This window comes from Saccopteryx bilineata, chromosome 7 (genome assembly GCF_036850765.1).
Source record: "Saccopteryx bilineata isolate mSacBil1 chromosome 7, mSacBil1_pri_phased_curated, whole genome shotgun sequence".
NCBI classification, from domain to species: domain Eukaryota; kingdom Metazoa; phylum Chordata; class Mammalia; order Chiroptera; family Emballonuridae; genus Saccopteryx; species Saccopteryx bilineata.
In genome coordinates this window covers 87,144,703-87,166,294 of record NC_089496.1, presented here as the reverse complement: position 1 = coordinate 87,166,294, position 21,592 = coordinate 87,144,703, and the positions used below count along the sequence as shown (strand labels likewise).

General features: G+C 46.1%; 1 non-coding gene across 1 annotated transcript; it reads left to right on the top strand.

The window, feature by feature from the left end:
• The first annotated feature begins 19,953 nt into the window (after window positions 1–19,953).
• TRNAA-UGC (transfer RNA alanine (anticodon UGC)) lies at window positions 19,954–20,029 on the top strand. Its single transcript has one exon. It is a non-coding gene; the product is annotated as a tRNA-Ala (tRNA).
• Window positions 20,030–21,592: the final 1,563 nt, after the last annotated feature.

Genomic DNA, 21,592 nt, shown 5'->3' with positions numbered 1-21,592 from the left:
GTGCCCAGATGACTTCGCTGCTGATTTTACGAAAACAAAGGGCGACCCACGCATTCTCCTGCTCAGTGTGGCGTTGTTTCTCGTTGTGTGAGCATCACCTCGCACGTCTAGCCAAACAATTCCATTGCTTTCCAGTGTTTTCATGCTTTTTTTTTTATTGATTGTGAGTGCTAATACTACAACTATATGTGATTACTGTGTATACAATATTTGATGTAATTTGTTCATTTTGCGTTTTTCAGATTCAAAATGTATGTAATGCACGTAAGATAAAATCACATGTGCTCAAATCTCATTGTCCCTGTTAAGTGTTTCCCTTGCTAATAAGTTAACCCTTTCCTTTTAGCTCCATCATAGGACCAAAGAAAGTTTCCAGAGCCAGCAGCCCTTCAAAGAAGAGGCCAGGAACACAATCGAGTTGAAGAAGAAGATCATTGAAAAATACTGTACAAGAGCGGCTTCAAGATTGCTGAAATTGGCCGCATATATGGGAAGTTGCCATCCATGATAAGTTCCACTGTGGTGAAAAAGGAAGCAGTAAAGGAGGCTAATGTAGTGAAAGGTGTGAATGTGCTAATGAAACAGAGATCACAAACAATTGAAGATGTCAAACAGTATTAATTTGAATCGATCAAAAACAGTTAGGTGGCGATTCTGTTTCAGTGGCCATCATATGTGAAAAGGCCAGGCTGTTGTATGCTAGTCATATTAAGAAAATGCCTGGGGGCCCTGGCCGGTTGGCTCAGCGGTAGAGCGTCGGCCTGGCGTGCGGGGGACCCGGGTTCGATTCCTGGCCAGGGCACATAGGAGAAGCGCCCATTTGCTTCTCCACCCCCCCCCCCCTTCCTTCCTCTCTGTCTCTCTCTTCCTTGCCCACAGCCAAGGCTCCATTGGAGCAAGGATGGCCCGGGCGCTGGGGATGGCTCCTTGGCCTCTGCTCCAGGCGCTAGAGTGGCTCTGGTCACGGCAGAGCGACGCCCGGGAGGGGCAGAGCATCGCTCCCTGGTGGGCAGAGCGTAGCCCCTGGTGGGCGGGCCGGGTGGATCCCGGTCGGGCGCATGCGGGAGTCTGTCTGACTGTCTCTCCCCGTTTCCAGCTTCAGAAAAATACAAAAAAAAAAAAAAAAAAAGAAAATGCCTGGGACGAGTGCTAGTGTATTTGGTCATTTTAAGGCCAGCAGAGGCTGGTTTGAAAAATTCAAGAGGCACACTGGCATACACAGTGTTTCTAGGCACGGTGAAGGTTGTGAGTTCGGACAAGCCTAGGGCTGAAAAATTTATGTCTGAATTCAATGATTATGTAGAGGCTGAAGGATTCATCCCCCAACAAGTCTTCAACTGTGATGAAACTGGCCTCTTTTCGAAGAAAATGCCAAAGAGGACATTCATTACACAGGAGGAAAAGGCACTATCAGGGACATAAGCCTATGACAGATACGTAGGTTAACTCTTTTGTTGTATGGAAATGCTAGTGGTGATTGTCAAGTGAAGCCCTTACTGGTGTACCTATTCAGAAACTCCTAGAGTGTTTAGTAGAAACAATGTGATTAAAAGTACAGTAAGTTGTGTATAATGTGGAGGGCAAATAAGAAAGCATGGGTCACGAGGCCAATTTTCATTGAGTGGATGAATGAAGTGTTTGGCCCGAGTGTGAAAAAATACCTCCAGGATAATCAGTTGCCCCTCAAGTGCCTCCTGGTCATGGACAATGCCCCTGCACATCCTGCAGGTTTGGAAGACACATTGTTCAAGGCGTTCAGTTTTATCACAGTGAAGTTCTTGCCCCCTAATACCACACCACTCACCCAGCCCATGGACCAGAATATCATTTCAAATTTCAAGAGACTGTACAGAAAAACAATCTTTCAAAGGTGCTTTGAGGTAACATCAGATACAGAATTGTCCTTAAGAGAGTTCCGGAAAAAACATTTCAACATTCTCAACTGCATTAGCCTCATAGATAAGGCTTGGCAGGGAGTGACATCCAGGATGATGAACTCTGCCTGGGAGAAATTAAGGCCAGGGTGTGTGCATGAGAGAGATTTTCCCCTGATGGCTCTACACATGTGGTGCAGTCCATTGTTGCTTTGGGGAAGTCCATGGGTCTGGAGGTGAGTGGTGAGGATGTGGAAGAGTCGGTGGATGACCACAGTGAAGAACTCACCACTGAAGAGCTGCAAGATCTACACCTAGAAGTGCAGCAGACGGCAGAGGAAGCAGTTGCTTCAGATGAGGAGGAAGAGACAGAAGAGAATGTGCCTTCTTCAGAGATTAAGGACATCTTCTCCATGTGGAGTAAGGTACAGGGGTTTGTGGAGAAAAATCTCCCAGTTGCAACTTGTTTAATGTTAATGTCTTGCCTCATTTTAGGCAGATCTTAAAGAGGTGGCAGAAACAGACCTCTTTGAGCTTTCTTGTGCGACATGGGTCCACTGACTCTGAAGCTGGTCCCAGTGCCAAAAGACAAAGAAGGGAGGTGACCCCAGATAGTGCCTTGATACCTAAGGTCCTTATGAAGGGGGAATTCCCCTTCCAAACAATAATATCTGCACCTCTCTCTCCCCTCCTCGCCATCTTCCATACGCCAAGAAGAGTCTTCAGAAATGTAAATGCCATGTTAAATGTCCATTTATTCTTTACATTAGTCTTTTATATTCATTTTATATTAATTTCTTATTATTTTTAGTATTAAACTACATTTATTCTCTATAAAATGTGTTTTTGGTATGTATTTTGGAGTGTCTAGAATGAATTAATTGAATTTACATGGATTCATATGGAAATAATTGCCTCGGTTTTCGTTGGTTTTGGATTTTGCCGATTGTTTTCAGACGAATTATCAACGAAAACCAAGATATTACTGTATAAAAAGTATAAAGAAGAAAGTAAAAACCACCTATAATTCTACTACTCATAGTCACTATTACCATTTTGTATATCCCTTTTAATATATTTAAATTTTCTTAATGACTTCATTCATTTTAGAGAGAAGAGAGAGAGAGAGACAGAGATAGAGAGAGGAAGAGAGAGAGAGAGAAGGGGGAAGGAGCAGGAAGCATCAACTCCCATATGTGCCTTGACCGGGCAAGCCCAGGGTTTTGAACCGGCCACCTCAGCGTTCTAGGTCGATGCTTTATCTACTGCGCCACCACAGGTCAGGCCCCTTTCAATATTTTATCCAAAGCACATCTATGCAAATCTTTATTATATACATGTAAGCCCGTTACCACGAGACTGGATTGCATGAACTGTACCCTCAGGGCTTCTTAGAATTTTTATCATTAATCTTATCAGAGTAGACATCTCAGTTCACACTGGAACTTTGTTATTATTATAAGTAAAAAGTTTTAGAAATGTACTGTTGCCTGACCTGTGGTGGCGCAGTGGATAAAGCATCACTTGGAATGCTGAGGTCACCTGTTTGAGACCCTGGGCTTGCCTGGTCAAGACACACATGGCAGTTGATGCTTCCTGTTCCTCCCCCTGTCCTTCTTTCTCTCTTCCCTCGCCTCTCTAAAATGAATAAATAAATAAATAAATGTACTGTTAACAACTCTTCAGTCCTTTAGTTTAATAAATACACAGTTATCGCACCATGGTATGCAGGGAAAACCATTACACTAGGAATCAGGAGAGCTAAGCCCTTTCTCTGTGTCTCCCAATTAAGAGCAGTGTATAATCTGGCAAGAAGCCTCTGGGTCTCAGTTTCCCCATCTGTGAAATGAGGGTGATAGTTTATGCCTTCAAATGAGATCACTAGGGGAAAGTGCTTAGAAAATATACAAATTAACTCCTGATGGGAGATACTGTAAGGCACCATCTGTCTGTGTTAATCCCGATCCCATTTAACAAGTTCTAACAGCGGAAGGCCAGGGTTATCCTGAAAGAGTCTGCTAGTTTTTAAGATGCTAATGTTCCATTCTCTTTGCCTCTAGCACTTATTAATGAGTCATCCCCATCTGAACCACAGCTAAAGCATGCCCCAAAGTGGTTGACTATCCCCAGAGATAAGGAATACCTGTACTGGTTCACCTCCAGTATTGACTTGTCCTTGAGGAAGAGTCAGAGCCACGGCCTATCTGAGGCCATAAGGTCCTGTAGTCCCAAAGTGACCTCTGTGACAACTGCAGCAGGCCTTGTTAAACATGAAGGTTCTCAGGGCCCCAGACCAGAGCCAAAGTCTTTGTGGGTGGGCTCAGGGATCCGCATGATTAACAGCCCCCTGCATGTGACTGTGATGTACTACTCAGAGACTGAGAACTGGTCCAGTCCAACCTCTCATTTTATAGATAGAAACACTGAGACTCAGGTTACAAAGCCATGAGCCAGGGCCACACACCAGAACTCAAATTTCTTTCTCAGTCTCTCTCTGCTTCTCTCCCCTTCTTTCTTTGTCAAATGGGGATAATAAAATAATACCTGCTGGGAGTACTCCCACCCATTCTCTGTTCTTTCATTTCTCTTTTTGTTTCAAGAACATAGACTTTTTTCCTCTTACCACACACAGTTCAGCACAGGGGTTCCAGTTCACTTGGTAGTTCTGCTCCACGTGGTTACATCATCAGATTTCTTGTTTGCATTTAAATGGGGAACAATTTTTTTTTTTCATTTTCTGTTGCATGAGGTTTTAGAACTCTTTCTATACATGTATTTCTGCATCGCTGATTCCAAATCTGAAGTCTCTTTTTTGGTGCATGCTCTAGTTTTTATACAATTTTAATTTCTTTTTGTTACAGTTAATGGCATGCATTGGTTTTTAAATTGGAGTTAAAGGGCAATGACTCTTGGATTGAACATAACCACAAGGCAATTAATGTTTTACAAACATCACTTTTACATAATTGTAGTTGTTTTTAAATGTAAAAAATTATTATCTGATAAAAATAGCCTCTTATTTTGTTTTAAGATTGAATCATGGCTTCTTCGAGTAGGCGTCAATATAAGAATAGTCCTGACACCTTCTGTTATATATGTGGCTGTTACACATTTCAACATCAAAGGCACAATATTTCATCATTTCTGACGTGCATATATTGCCTATTTTCAAGTTCCCCTTGACGATCAAGACAAGAATTGGGTTCCTCATATTGTGTGTCATAATTGTGAGGAAATGCTTTGTAACTGGACAAAAGGAAAACACAAAGGAATGCCTTTTGGTATCCCCATGGTTTGGTGTGAATCTAAGGACCACAGCAGTGACTGTTATTTCTGTCTGATCCATACAAAGGGCATCGGCAAGAAAAAATGGCATATGATTGCATATCCTAATATTCCTTCAGCAATACAACCTATCCCACACTCTGAGACACTCCCAATTCCAGTTTTTAATGGTTTTATTTCTTCTAAGGATGAAGAAAGTGAACATGGTAATCAAGTGTATTTTGATAAGATGCATGAGGAAATGGTTGTAGAATCTGAAGGGTCTTCTTCTGATGCCAAGCAGTCATTAACCCCTCAGCAGTTTAGCCAACACAAATTGAATGACTTAGTAAGAATGACATAAAAACTATCCTCGACTTTCTGAAGTATGAGGAGCATAACTGGATCATTTGTGTGGATCTTAAAATGGTAAATTTCCTGCTAGGACAACAGAGAGGTTTCACGAAGTATCTTTGCTTTCTGTGTTTATGGGACAGCCGAGCTCAGGAAAAACACTGGACACAGAAGGAGTGGCTGAAACGTGAAGCTCTGGAAGTAGGGATGCAAAATATTGTGAATGAACCTGTAGTTAATCGAGACAGGATCATTTTTCCTCCACTTCACATCAAACTTGGCTTAATGAAGCAGTTTGTTCAGGCTTTGAATAGAAAAAGTGAATGCTTTCAACATATTACTTCTGCTTTTCCTGCCTCGTCTTTTGAGAAGATAAAAGCAGGTGTATTCGATGGACCACAAATTCGAACCCTCATATGTGACGAAGAATTTGCCAGGAAGATGAATAAGGAGGAGAAAGCAGCATGGCAGTCTTTTGTGGCAGTTACAAAGCACTTCCTTGGCAACAAAAAAGCAGAAAACTATGAACTTCTGGTTCAAAGGATGCTGTTGGCTTTCCACGTCATTGGATGTAACACGAGCGTTAAGATTCACTTCCTGAACAGTCACCTTGATAAGCTTCCCAAAAATCTTGGAGCTGTTAGTGATGAACAGACTACTACTGGAGCATCAAACGAGATTGTCCTCAACAAGTACACAAACGCAAGAGCTACAAACGCAAATTTTTGCCTGAATAGAATTTAAATAAGTTTTGCGCAAATTTTATGATTAAAATAAGTTTTAATATGTTCTATTTTGAAACTGTAGACAAATTCTGATGCAATCATATCTTTTAGTGTATTAGTGTACTTACTGCATTATATAAATTATTATATTTTTACAAAGATGATGCCCAAGAAAGCATTCTACTTCATTGTGTTAAACTAAATGTTGAAAATTTTATAATATAATGAAAACCTAAAATCTTGAATTGCAAAAAAAACTATAGCTTACAGAGAAAAACTAATGTCAGATTTGAGATCAGCACACTTGAATTAGGTAAGAACAAGTGTTTTTGTAGATGCAACAAAAATTTTGTTCCCCAGTGTAATGTTCTAAAAACAAACAAATAAAGCTCTAGTTTTTTCTTATAAAATCATAATTCTTTTAAAAATCAGTCACAAGAAAAAATGGCTGGAGCCCTGGCCAGTTGGCTCAGTGGTAGAGCATTGACTCAGTGTGTGAAAGTCCCAGGTTCGATTCCCAATTAGGGCACACAGGAGATGTGACCACCTGCTTCACCATCCTTCCTCCTCCCCCTTCTTTCTCTCTCTCTTCTCCCACTACAGCCATGGCTCAATTGATTTGAGCATGTTGACCCCAGGTGCTGAGCATGGCTTTGTGAAGCCTCCACCTCAGGTGCAAAAAATAGCTTGGTTCTGAGCTTGGGCCCCAGATGGGCAGAGCATCATCCTCATACAGGGGTTGCCAGGTGGATCTTGGTCGGGGCACCTGCAGGAGTCTGTCTCTCTATTTCCCCTCCTTTCACTTAAAAAAAAGAAAAGAAAAGGAGAAAAGAGGGGAGAGGAGGGGAGGAGAGGAGGAGATGGTTGGAAACATAGCAGTGAGTAGCCACAGCATTCATCTGTCAGTGGGAGCTAGAACACGGGAAGAGGGCCCCAGGGTGGAGTGAATGGGAAGCAGTGTTGCTGCTCAGGTGTTCTTCAGAAGGTCAGTTAACATCCAGTAGGTGGCTGATGCTGGGAGTTCAGCAGCACCCAAGACGGGATTCCTGCCTTTGTTCCAGGTCAGCTCACAGCACAGCATCACGCTGACCAGAAAATAAAACTGGGTGAGCTAATGAGCAAGTGCCCAGGCAAAAGGGGTTACAGGCAGCAGCGAGGGAAGGGGGGCCCCAGCCCAGCTTTTTCCTCTCATGTGACCAGCCCTGTTGGCTTCCCTCATCTCGGAGGAGCAGAATCTGTGGTCCAAAGGTCATATACAGTGCTTTTATTCCCAGACTGGTCACATCCTTCACATCCTTGGTTCAAGACCAGAATCGGGGTTGGGGGGGGGGGGGAGGAAGCTTCTTCCTCCCTCTCAGAGAGTCAGTGCCCCATGTGCTAGGGACAGTCATCCTAGAGTCAATGAGCAGCGTTCCCTAACAGACCGCAGAGTTATTTGACCATGCAGAGCAATGATGTTTATTGAATGGTTTTGAATATGTTCCCACTTAAATAGTCCTTGAGAAATTTGGAAAATATGGCTGAGTATGAAAGTTTTCTTCATTATACGGAGTGAAATAAGTAAATCAGAAAAAAACAAGAACTACATGATTCCATACATTGGTGGAACATAAAAACGAGACTAAGAGACATGGACAAGAGTGTGGTGGTTACCAGGGGTGGGGGGAGGGAGGACGCAGGAGGGAGGGAGGGAGAGATTTAGGGGGAGGGGGAGGGGCACAGAGAAAACTAGATAGAGGGTGACAGAGGACAATCTGACTCTGGGCGAGGGGTATGCAACATAATTTAATGAGAAGATAACCTAGACATGTTTTCTTTGAATATATGTACCCTGAATTAATAATGTCATCCCATTAACATTAATAAAAATTTATTAAAAAAAAAAAAAAGAAAGTTTTCTTAAGCAGGATGTTGGAGAAATTAGTGTATGATGTACAGTAGCTCCTCCCTCAAAATAATTTTTTTACATGAATTTGCTTTGCCTTAGGTGGTCTCCTAGCCATCCTTGTCTTCTTCCCTGTCTCTTTCTCTCCTAATTTCAGTGACCCTTTAAAATCATATAACCTCCTTCAAAGGGACTTGCGCAGCTTTGAGCAGGGTTGTAAACTGGGACTTGCATAAAAAACTGGGGTCAAGGGAGACGTAACAGAATGATTTATGCAAACAAAGGCCACTTTACATTCCAACCTAAGTGTCGAAACATAAAACCATTCTTAAATACATGCCAGTTGATTATATGAAAAATAAGACTGCCTTCTGAAAATAAACTCTGTCTTGTACAATCAGTTCATCAGACACTTCAAGCGTGGTCTGGGCAGAGGGGAAAGCATAGCTAAGGCAGAGGGCGGAGCAGAACGGCCCGGTGGGGTCAGAGTGGGGAAGACTTCGGGTGGCTGCAGCCCAGGGATGTGAGATGGCTGAGACTGAGGACGCTGTCAGGGTTTTTGTCTCCCTGCTCAGCCAATCATCCCAGAAACACACAGCTCCCCACCTGCAAGAGGCAGAAAACAGGAAGGAGAAAACCATAGCTGTCGATATCTACTGTATGTCTCCTAACTGCAGAGCCCTGCACTAAGGTATTTCCTTACATTCTCTCACATGGTTCCCCCAATAATTACGCGAGGAAGGCATTGCCCCTGGCTTCACAGATGAGCTAGCCATGGTCATCCAGCTAAAGTGGGATTTAAACTCAGCCCCACCCCACGGAATGTAAAATACAACGCAGGAAATATCGTGAATAATATTGTAATAACTATGTATGGTGGCCGGTGGGTGCTAGACTTTTGGGTAGGCATACCTCGTAAGTTTTACAGAAATGTCTAAACACTGTGCTGTACATGTGAACCTAATAAAATATTAAATATCAACTATAATTGCAATTTTAAAATTAATAAATAAAATAAGTAAACTCAGACCCCCTACACTCCAAAACGTATAACTTTCTTTTTTTTAACACATCATAGAAGATGAACATAACCAACTGTGCCTATGAAGACGAGAGCAGTCGCATGGTTTCCCTATATTAATATACTTTTGTCTTTGAAAAATCATTTATGTAAAAAAACATACAAGCCCTTTGTACTTTATACATTATCATAAAGCAAAACAACTCAGATGAATAGAATAAAGAGTAAGACTTCTCTTTGACATTCTCTATGTTAAAAAATATCAATGTAGGCCCTGGCCGGTTGGCTCAGCGGTAGAGCGTCGGCCTAGCGTGCGGAGGACCCGGGTTCGATTCCTGGCCAGGGCACACAGGAGAAGCGCCCATTTGCTTCTCCACCCCTCCGCCGCGCTTTCCTCTCTGTCTCTCTCTTCCCCTCCCGCAGCCAAGGCTCCATTGGAGCAGAGATGGCCCGGGCGCTGGGCATGGCTCTGTGGCCTCTGCCTCAGGCGCTAGAGTGGCTCTGGTCGCAATATGGCGACGCCCAGGATGGGCAGAGCATCGCCCCCTGGGGGGCAGAGCGTCGCCCCTGGTGGGCGGGCCGGGTGGATCCCGGTCGGGCGCATGCGGGAGTCTGTCTGACTGTCTCTCCCTGTTTCCAGCTTCAGAAAAATGAAAAAAAAAAAAAAAATCAATGTAACAAGAGCATATTGGAGAAAAAAAAATTTTTTTAAGAGAAAAGAAGCAAAGTCTATTATCCCTCGACCTTAATAAAACTGGGCAGAATTTAGAATAGTACTTTTCAGTCTGGTTTAGTCTATACGTGGGGTGTTTGTTGTGTGATATACACTGGCTGTATTTTTTTTTTTTTTTTTTTTTTCATTTTTCTGAAGCTGGAAACAGGGAGAGACAGTCAGACAGACTCCCGCATGCGCCCGACCGGGATCCACCCGGCCCGCCCACCAGGGGCGACGCTCTGCCCCCCAGGGGGCGATGCTCTGCCCATCCTGGGCGTCGCCATGTTGCGACCAGAGCCACTCTAGCGCCTGAGGCAGAGGCCACAGAGCCATGCCCAGCGCCCGGGCCATCTCTGCTCCAATGGAGCCTTGGCTGCGGGAGGGGAAGAGATAGAGAGGAAAGCGCGGCGGAGGGGTGGAGAAGCAAATGGGCGCTTCTCCTGTGTGCCCTGGCCGGGAATCGAACCCCGGGCCCTCCGCACGCTAGGCCAACGCTCTACACTGGCTGTATTTTGAGGCCTGCTTTCCTCTAATTACGCCAGGGCATTTCCCATGTCACCTGCCTGGTCTTATCCCTGGGAGTTAATGGCTGGGTAACATTTGAATGAGAGCTGTCATTTGCTTAACCAACCCGGACTGCAAAGCATTTAGATTGTTTCTAATTATTTGGTATTATCAAGTGTACTGTGATTAAGATCTCCATGTTTTTTGTTTTTTGGTTTTTGGGTTATTTTCTTTCTCTGGTTTGGATCATTTCCCTAGCATTCCCAGAAGTTGAATTACTGGGTCAAAGGGTGTGAACGTTCTTAAGGCTCTTGATCCATAGTGCCAAGTTGTTTTTCAGAAGGGTTGAACCAGTTTCTGCATTTTGGAAGCTTACTACTTTCTCTGTGTGAGAAGTTCTGGGGAAAGACTTTGTTTAAGGCTTTTTATTTTGTTCAAGTGAAATCACTATGCTACACTTTAATTTTGCTGTTTCATATGGCCCCTTTCAAAGTCTGTTGACAATGTTTGACCATCTGCTTACTGGGTGGAAGATTTATCCTGGTCTCCCTGTCTCCGGGCTCTTCCTGCCTTCAGTCTGTTTTGCACACTTCAGCCAGATTAATTCCTTTTGCAAACACCATTTGCCTTGTGTCACTATCCTGCTCAGTAACTTTTAATGACTTTTTATTTCCTCTGGAATCAAGTCCAAACTTCTCTACTGGGCCTTGAAGACCCTCATGTAATTGGGTCGGGCCACCGTTTCCCCATCCCTACCACACTCAGCAGGAACCCTCAGTCACTTCCCTTCTTGTTCCTAAATTATGTCCATCTGCTTTCCCATTTGCTGTGTTTTCTCCCACCTGGAATACTTCCCTCCTTTTTTTTTTTTTTTTTTCTGAATCTGGAAACGGGGAGAGACAGTCAGACAGACTCCCGCATGCGCCCGACCGGGATCCACCCGGCACGCCCACCATGGGGCGACGCTCTGCCCACCAGGGGCTACGCTCTGCCCACCAGGGGGCGATGCTCTGCCCCTCCGGGCGACCAGAGCCACTCCAGCACCTGGGGCAGAGGCCAAGGAGCCATCCCCATCCCCAGCGCCCAGGCCATCTCTGCTCCAATGGAGCCTTGGCTGCGGGAGGGGAAGAGAGAGACAGAGAGGAAGGAGGGGAGGAGGGTAGAGAAGCAAATGAGCGCCCCTCCCCTGTGCCCTGGCTGGGAATCGAACCCGGGTCCCCCCGCACGCCAAGCCGACGCTCCACCGCTGAGCCAACCAGCTAGGGCCTCCCTCCTTTCTGTCTAGTCAAGTGCAAATCCTCCACTGTCAGGGTGGCTCAGTTCCACCCACTTGGATGAGAATTCTGAAAGAAGAGCCATGGAAAGTGGGAAAAGACCTGGAATCAGGAATATAGAAAGAGGTGGGGGGGGGCAAAGGAGGGAAAGCAGTGGGGATGCCATGCATGCATCAGGAGCCAGGAGGACAAGGCACCCCCACAGCAAATGCGTGCATGGATTGGCAACAGCAGCTAGAGCCAAGGCAAAATTCTTTGCGCTATTGATGACATTCAGGCTGTTCCTAACGGCCTAAAGAGGGAACAAGAACAGGATTGTGGGCCAGGGTTAATAAAATAATGATGACAATAATAATTATAGTATATTAGTTAGGATTAGCTTCACTTTGAGAAACTAAGACCAGAAAAATAATGGTTTAAATATGAGAAAAAATAATTTATACTTTATGAAAAGAAATGTTCAGGAAGTCCAGAGCTGGAATGGCAGCTCCCTGCTCATCAAGGACCCAAGGTCTTTAATTTAGCTCTCTGCGATGCTTTCGCCAGGACATGGCCCTCCAGATGCTCCAAAACAGCTAAGCTGGGACACTGGCCATCACGTGGGGAGTCTAGACCAGTAACAAGCAGAAGGATGGTGAAGAGTGTCCCTCTATTTAGGAAGACTGCCCGGAAACCCCAGGCAGTGCTTCTGTTCAGCGCTCATTGGATTAGTCTCATGGTTGCACCGAGCTGCAAGGAAGTCTATAGGCTCAGATAAATCAGGGGTATGTTAGTAAAAAAAAAGTGGAGAATAGATTTTAGGGCACACAGCTAACAGCTTGTGCTACTATTTATTGAGGTACTATGATAATCAGTTTATATCCATTATCTCTTTTAATTTTTACACCAATTCGACAAGCAAGTACATAGTGGAAAGGAGAATAAAACCTGGATTGCATCTGACTCCAGAGCCTTCTTATTTTAATTTATGAAATTTTTTTTGTTTTTATTTTTTTAGGCTTCATGGAGACTTAGTTTTAATGACATAAAAAAAAATCAGAAAATAATTGGTAAATATCCCTTTTTTCCTTGACCACACACACATACCCCACAATCTTAGAGTTTCTGAATCTCTCCTTTAGAATGTATTTAGTTTTAGTTTTGTTATAGGGTAGGTCTTATTTATGAATATATAAGACTCTATAGGTTTTAAAATATAGGCAGTTCTCAGTAAGTAATATTAAAAGGAACAAAATAAAAGGAACAAAATAATTTCTTTTTGAGAATATTCAATATAAGCAGTTTTCACAAATGAGAGGTTTATTAAAATAATGGTGAATATGAGAGTTGAAAGATAAAATTCTTCCTCCTTCAATTTGAATTGTGTTTTGGGTTATTACTCGTTTTTCTGTAAAACGAATTGAGTGGAAAAATTGGCACACAGAGAGGCTGGGCAGGTTTGCTGAGGCTGGTTTTGTGATTGATTGGTAGCTATGGTTCTAGAAAGCACGAGCTCTCGGTGGAGCTGGTCTGAGAGACAGGGTGAGGGTGGGGCAGGAAGAGGGGCGGGGGAGCAGAGAGCATGTTCGTTTGTGAAAGGAAAACTGTTTGGAAAAAAATTTCAGGCTGATAGGGATGGCGGACAGAGAAGGAAGAGAAAGACTAGGTTAAAAAAATACAGTGGGCCTGAAATGGGGGTGGTGGGGCAGCTAACTGGAGTTAAAAGTATTTGCAGATAAGGAAGTTTCAGCTTTGCCCTACTGGCTACTGTTAGCTCCTCCCAAACTCCTGAGGCTGAACAATTAGCCCTGTGGCTAAAGAATGATCGGGCCCAGTCATTGCCAACATCTTGTCGTGTGCCCTGCTTTCTGTGGCTGCCGTGAGCCTGACTTGTCTGCACGCTGCAGTAAAGGAGTTCTGCATTCTGGAGGAGTGACTAAGGCTGGATGGAGCCAAGGAACAGAGCCAAAGAAGGCCGTAGGGAACTAGATCCTTGAATGTAGGCAGCTGGAGGGCAAGGACCAAGTTCCATTCCCTGCTATATCTCCATGCCAAGTACAGTGCTTGGTTCATGGTTCCCTCCACTCTTTCCAATAAAGTTTTTTTTTTATTCATTTTTTTTTTTTTTAGAAAGGAGAGAGAGAGAGAGAAGGAGGGAGGAGCAGGAAGCATCAACTCCCGTATGTGCCTTGACCAGGCAAGCCCAGGGTTTCGAACCAGTGACCTCAGCATTTCCAGGTCGACTATCCACTGCGCCACCACAGGTCAGGCCCCAATAAAGTTTTACTGACTGACTGACTGAATGAATGAATATGTCCCCGAGGTTACAAGCTAAGAAGAATCTGTAAACACCATCCTGTTGGCCTATAAAATGACAGTTTGGGAATATCAGAAAATATTCTACGGGAAGCAGCCCTGGCCTATTTCATCACATGGGCAACTGAGGTTGAAGCCAGGGGCTGGTTATGATAGACAATGTGGTCTCTGGTGTGGGGTTCAGGCCCTTACGTGGCAGAAACTGATAAATCATTGGGATTGGCTAAAGGAGGTGTTGGGCAAATGAGTTTGTAAAATTTCTATTTTCTGAGTTTGCTCAAAAGTATGTGATCTGTGAAACTGCAGATTACCTTCCTGCTTGAGAAGGGCCATTGTCTTGTTAATGTTTGATGGAGGAGAGGTTTTGCACCAGAAAAGTTTTAAAAAAAGAGGGAGAGAAGATGAAAGAAAAAGAGAGAAGAAGCCAGTTTTGCAGAGTAAGAAGCCATGTTGGCAGATGGGGAACCAGAGGTGAGGGGCTTTGGGACTGGTGAGGCCTTTGATTCTAGGAGGAACCGGAGAAGATTCTCCTGGTTGTGGAACCAGCTAATGTGTCTGTCAGTAGCTCTGCGAACTCTGAATGAAGAGGGAAGTGTTTTCCTTGTATGTTTTCCCTGTGAGTTTGCTCGTCAGCTGGTGTGAGTCTTTTTTTTTTTTTTTTTTCTGAAGCTGGAAACGGGGAGAGACAGTCAGACAGACTCCCGCATGCGCCCGACCGGGATCCACCCGGCACGCCCACCAGGGGCGACGCTCTGCCCACCAGGGGGCGATGCTCTGCCCCTCCGGGGCGTCGCTCTGCCGCGACAAGAGCCACTCCAGCACCTGGGGCAGAGGCCAAGGAGCCATCCCCAGTGCCCGGCCATCTTTGCTCCAATGGAGCCTTGGCTGCGGGAGGGGAAGAGAGAGACAGAGAGGAAGGAGGGGGGAGTGGGGGGTGAAGGAGCAAATGGGCGCTTCTCCTGTGTGCCCTGGCTGGGAATCGAACCCGGGTCCCCCGCACGCCAGGCCGACGCTCTACCGCTGAGCCAACCAGCCAGGGCGTGAGTCTTGAATAAAGGAATGGCCCACCAATTTTTGGCTCCACTGTTTCTTTACTGTCTTCCCGAGTTCAGTGGGAACATGCATGTGCGTGGCCACGACGGTGGCGACTACTAGCCATACAGGAGGACTTTGTCCTTTCTGCGTCTCTTTTTGCTCTCTTCCATATTTTTTTTTACCCTTACTAATTTAGACATGGTGCTAAATGCTGCCCAGGCATTATCTCATTTAAACTGATATCCCAGGGAGGGAGACATTAACACCCTTATTTTCCAAATGAAGAAACTGGAACTTGAAGAGGTTAAGTAACCCCTTCAAAGTATGACTGCTCTTAAATGGGAAAGCAAGAGGCTAACCCCACTCCCGGACTCCGTCTGTCCCGCACTGCCTCTTATGCTCTTGCTCACTCTTACTCAACCTGGTCACAAAGCATATTTTGTTTATCTAACATTTTATTTTGAGATATTTTCAGATGAACAGAAATTTCACAAAAACAGTACAATATGTCTCCATATATCTATTTTTTTTTTTTTTTTTTGCATTTTTCTGAAGCTGGAAACAGGGAAAGACAGTTAGACAGACTCCTGCATGCGCCCCACCGGGATCCACCCGGCACGCCCACCATGTGGCGACGCTCTGCCCACCAGGGGGCGATGCTCTGCCCATCCTGGGCGTCGCCATGTTGCGACCAGAGCCACTCTAGCGCCTGAGGCAGAGGCCACAGAGCCATCCCCAGCGCCCGGGCCATCTTTGCTCCAATGGAGCCTTGGCTGCGGGAGGGGAAGAGAGAGACAGAGAAGAAGGCGCGGCGGAGGGGTGGAGAAGCAAATGGGTGCTTCTCCTGTGTGCCCTGGCCGGGAATCGAACCCGGGTCCTCCGCACGCTAGGCCGACGCTCTACCGCTGAGCCAACTGGCCAGGGCTGGCACTTAAATTTTTATTTGGATTTTGGGGACCGCAGGCCCCCACTGGGGGTGAGGCAAAGGGATGTGGCAGCTGGCCGGTGGGCACAGGTTCCATTGTCCATGTGGGATCCCTGAGCCCCTGGAGCAGATGTGCTGACTCCCAGCATTCCCAGAGGACCGAGGGTCATCAGTGACTCTCCTAATGGGGAGGCTTCTGAGGAATGTCCCAGATGCTGGGCTTGAGAAATTCAAGTTTCAAAAGATGTCTAAACAAGGGAAATATATGCAATGACAGCCCTTCGAAATAATTTCACCTCTTCTTCCCTTGAGCTGTCAGTTCAGGGCAAAAAGACTTACTGTGAACCTACTATGTTTAAGGACTGAACTGAGTACTGGGGCAAACAGTAAGGATCGCCAGTGATGCTGCCTCTCACAACAGAAAACCTGGGATGGCTGACTGGGAAAGATAAGGGAGGGTTGGCAGGAATTTCCCCACGAGTAGCCAGATCAGAAACCTCAGTTGGGGAAAAATTCACAGTTATTTTGGAAACAAAATTAGGAGGCTGGGAGGTAGGTAGAAGGAGGCAGAACAAGATGGGACAAGTTCTCGCCTAAAAACAAGGCAATCCAGCTGTTTCCTGCCTAATGCTGGTGGTCTTTGGAAGGGGGGTAGTTTGGGAGGAAGGGAGCCCTGTTAGGCGTGGCCAGAGAAGCAGGGGCGGGGGGGGGGGGCAGAATGCTGAAGTCCCAAGAGTGGAACCTACCCACAACATAGGCTGAGCCTCAGAACAGATCCCAAGCAAATCCACAGGCTGTAAAAAGAAGAGGGAATTTGACTAATGCGTCTGAGACACTATTTGCATACAGAGATGATGAGCCCCCCCCCCCTCCAGGGTTCATTAATTACACCCATAAGCCCTCCTGGTCCCTTCTCCTTGCATGCTCTCTGTGCCCCCCTCCCGCCCACCTTCACCCTGCAGACTGTCAGTGACCCTCTCACCAACAAAAACCCAGTGGGGACCTGTTGAGGCTCTGAGGTTGGACAGGTTTGGATTTAAGTCCTAACTCTGTAACCTACTGGGTAGCCAGTTAACCTCCCAGAGCCTCAGTTCCTCATCTGTAAGGTGGATGCTGATACCCCCTTCATAAATTTAATGAGACAATTGAAGGAGATTGTGCACGTGAAGTGCCCAACACGGCTCCAGGCAAGCAGTCTTCTCACATCTTCATGCCCTTGATCTGAAAACAATGGTGACCAGAATGCTGCTCTCTCCTTGTCCCCCTTTTCCAGGTTACGGTGGAAACAGACCAAGGAGCCTGAATCTAGGTTTGAATCCTGGTTCTGTCACTTAACAGCTGTGTGATCTTAGATAAGTCACTGAACTTCTCTGAAATACATCTCCGCCACTTGCAAAACAGAAATGGTACCTGCCTTGAATGAGATAATGTAGGCAAGTGCTTCGTAAATGTTAGAGCACTTTATGAGAGTCAGCTGCTCTTTTGCTGCCTTTCCCACAGCCCCCCCCAACCCCTCCCCATCCCCACCCCCCACACCAAGCCCAACTTGGGTAAAAGAAGCACTGGACAGGGAGTTAGGAGCCCTGACCATGGGTCCCAGCCCCATCATCAATTTTAGGACCTTTGGCAAATCATGATCCTCCCAGGGCCTCAGTTTACTCATATGTATACTAAAGTGTCCGAACAGAATCTCTTTCATGACCTCTTCCACTATGAGTTCCACACATTTGCCGTTGAAGGGGTCAGGAGTTTATTTTCCAATAGGAATACATTTGGGCTTTGAGGATGTCATTGCTTCTGGGCACAGGCCTGCTCTCATTGTATTCTTCTATTAATATGGCCGGGATCATGTACTTCTGGGTCCTGTGTGAGTGAGCCTGAGGGTGTCTCCGACTGGCAATTTAGGGTAATTAGTCTTTTTGACCCCTAGCAAGGGAAATGTTTCCAGTTGGGGGGAAATGAAGTTGTCAAACATAGTCCTTAAGGAGAGGGAGATTTATAGGGGATCACATACAAAAGCACAGGAATTAAACAAACAAACAGGGAAAGAGCACTTAAAAGCTCAGACCAAACAATGTATACTGCACGCTATGCTGGGCAGGTCAACCAGCGGCCCGCGGTCTCGCTGAGCACCACCCAGGCTAATAGCCCGGACAATTGTTCATCTTCCAAGAAGCCCTTCCCAGAAAACATAGGGTTGCAGGAAGGTAAAGCCAGTGACTTCATCAAAGGGAAGAAACAGCAGAGGTCAGTACAGTTCTTAACGACCATTTTGTTATTTAAAACTTGCCATTGTGTAGCCCCAGATTTGGGCCTGCTCTGGGGACTTGCGGGGGGGGGGGGGGGGGGGGGGATGGGGGGGGCTGCCGCCTGACTACCTGCCACACTTCTGCTCCTTGTGCTTCGCCTGCTTGGCTCCCCTCTGGGTCCTCTTTCAGAGAGGGTCTCCACAAAATACAAATGTCCAGTTACATTCAAATTCCAGGTAAACCACAAATACTTTGTTCAGTATAAGTATGTCCCGTGTGATATTTGGGATATACTAGAAAGTATTGGTTCAGTCGAAGTTGAAATTTAAGTGAACATTCTGTATTATTTTTTTTGTAATTTTCTGAAGCTGGAAACAGGGAGAGACAGTCAGACAGACTCCTGCATACGCCCGACCGGGATCCACCCGGTACGCCCACCAGGGGCAACGCTCTGCCCACCAGGGGGCGATGCTCTGCCCCTCCAGGGCGTCGCTCTGCCAGGACCAGAGCCACTCCAGCGCCTGGGGCAGAGGCCAAGGAGCCATCCCCAGCGCCTGGGCCATCCCTGCTCCAATGGAACCTTGGCTGCGGGAGGGGAAGAGAGAGACAGAGAGGAAGGAGGGGGGGGGTGGAGAAGCAAATGGGCGCTTCTCCTATGTGCCCTGGCCGGGAATTGAACCCGGGTCCCCCGCACGCCAGGCCGACGCTCTACCGCTGAGCCAACTGGCCAGGGCCAACATTCTGTATTTTTATTTGCAACCTACTTTCATGATATATTTACTCACTGTTAACTCTGTCCAGAAGGCCAGTTCCACTCAAATGTCCTTTCCTTTTAGAGATGCACCCTGACCCTCCTTTGCCCCTATTTAAAGTAGTCATCCTGTCCCTAGAGATTTTGTTTAAGTTTGTTAAAATCCAGATTCTGCCTTGGTAGGTTGGGCATGGGCCTAAGAGGATGCATTTCTTACAGGCTCTACATGATGTTGGTGCTGCTGGGCCACGGACCACACTTCCAGAGGCAGCAGAATTCCCTGTCATGGTAGACACGATCATATCTCCACTATCCAACATAGCAGCCACTGGCCACATGTAGTTACCCGAGTACTTGAAATGTGGCTTATGTAACTGAGGAATCAAATTTTAAATTTTATTGAATTCTAAATAATTTCTGTTTAAATAGCCGCATGTGGCTAGTGGCAACTATATTGGATGGCACAGCTCTAGGGAAGTGGTCCTCAAGGCTGGCTGCATGTTAGAATCACCAGAAGCACATTAAAAAATACAGATGCCCAGGGAGTGTTGGACCCGCTCCGGACCTCTTACGGCATCTTTTTTCGGTTCCCCAGGTTATTCCAGAGTGCATCCATAGATGAGTATCCTGCCTTAGAGTTTACAGAACACTCATGCTAATTCAATCTTTACTGCACCTGGACAGCAGTTAAGAAAAGTGTGACTCAGTGTCATCAGTCCCATTTTATGAGAACTGAGGTTCAAAAGGTGACGCGATTTGCCCAAAGTTACATAAGCTAGTAATTAATGGAGCTGGGACCCACATAGCCTTTGTGTTTCCACATCCATTCCCTGCCTCAAATTCTTTGTGAAAAAGAGGCAAATGTTTATCCATCAATTCCTTTTGTGACAAGAGGCAAATATCTGTCCTTCAGTCAGACAGTTGGGCATGTTCATCCTCTCTTTATAGCTGCCACCAACCTCTGTCTGCCTTAAATGCCATCTTTCCCAGGGTCTTGTCTGGCCACATCATTCCCCAGGGAGGTGAGCCAATTAGAATCATCACCCTATTTTCATCACTGATCAATAAAAGAATGGGGCTTGGCCCTGGCTGGTTGGCTCAGTGATAGAGCGTCGGCCTTGCGTGCAGAAGTCCCGGGTTCAATTCCCGGCCAGGGCATACAGGAGAGGCGCCCATCTGCTTCTCCACCCCTCCCCCTCCTTCCTCTCTGTCTCTCTCTTCTCCTCCCGCAACGAGGCTCCATTCGAGCAAAGATGGCCTGGGCGCTGGGGATGGCTCCTTGGCCTCTGCCCCAGGCGCTAGAGTGGCTCTGGTTGCAACAGAGCGAGGACCCAGAGGGGCAGAGCATCGCCCCCTGGTGGGCAGAGTGTTGCCCCCTGGTGGGCGTGCCAGGTGGATCCCAGTCGGGCGCATGCGGGAGTCTGTCTGACTGTCTCTCCCCATTTCCAGCTTCAGAAAAATACAAAAAAAAAACCCTAATGATTGATGCTTCTCATCTCTCTCCGTTCCTGTCTGTCTGTCTCTATCTATCCTCTGTAAAAAATAAAATAAAAAAGAATGGGGCCCTGGCCAGACAGCTCAGTTGGTTAGAGCATCATCTTGATATGCAAAGGTTGCTGGTTCAATCCTCGGTCAGGGCACATACAGAAACAGATCGATGTTTCTTTCTCTCCCTCCCCCCCCCTCTATCTCCCTTCCTCTCTCTCTAAAATCAATAAATAATTTTTAAAAAAATAATAAATAAATAAGCAAATAAATAAAAGAATGGCTGTCTATCTGCCCAATAGGAAGGAAATCCAAGTTTGAATGGAAGAGGGCACCACTCACAGGGTGGGGACTCCGAGTAGAGGAGACCCGCTAAGCTGCCCACAGGGCTCAGACTGAGTGGTCTTTGGGAGAGAAGTCAACAGTGATAACATGGGTGACTCGGAAGGGTCTCCCAAAGAGTTTACAAACCTTGACATGGTTTCCCGTGGCAGGGTTGTGATACCACTGGTGGGGACCACATAGCAAGGTGGTTTTAGGTGATCTATGGGAAAACTTTAAAATTTTTTAATACTTATATCATTTTAATGTATATTAAGAAAAATAGAACTCTTTAAATCTGTAATTTTATAGATATTTCTGATATAAAACTCCTAGCAAATTAATTTATTTGAGAAAAAAAGGAGCACGTTTAAAGCAAAACGTTAAGGAAATAATACATAGTACAAGTGGAACTTAGATATGGCCAACATGATGATGAGGGCCTGGGTGTACCCTGAGGGTGCAGTGAGAGGGGGTGGACGGTGTTCTTCATGCAAAGGTCAAAGGTCAGAGACAGAGGGGAGGATTTCATGGAAGCATTCTTGTTAGCAGTTGCCTCTCAATAATAAAGAACTACATTGTCTTGGAATAATGGCCAGGAATGAAACCAGCACATCCTTGAGTTTTCCTGGGCCTGCAGTGAGGTCCCACCGAGGAAAGGAACCAGCAGTTTCACCAGCCCTTTCGAGCCCCAACAAGCCCCAGTGAGACCACACTCAGCCCAACACCTGAGCCAGCCCTGCTGTAGACACATGGAGAGAACTGTGCTTGTCCGAGCCTGGTGTCCAAGGACAGATCCTAGTATGGCCAAAGAGCTAGGTCCCAGCTGTGCAAGGGCAGGATTTCCTCAGTCTCACCCGCCGGGCCTGGAGCCTGGGTGGACTAAGCTCAGAGGGGTTACTGCCTCCGAAGCCA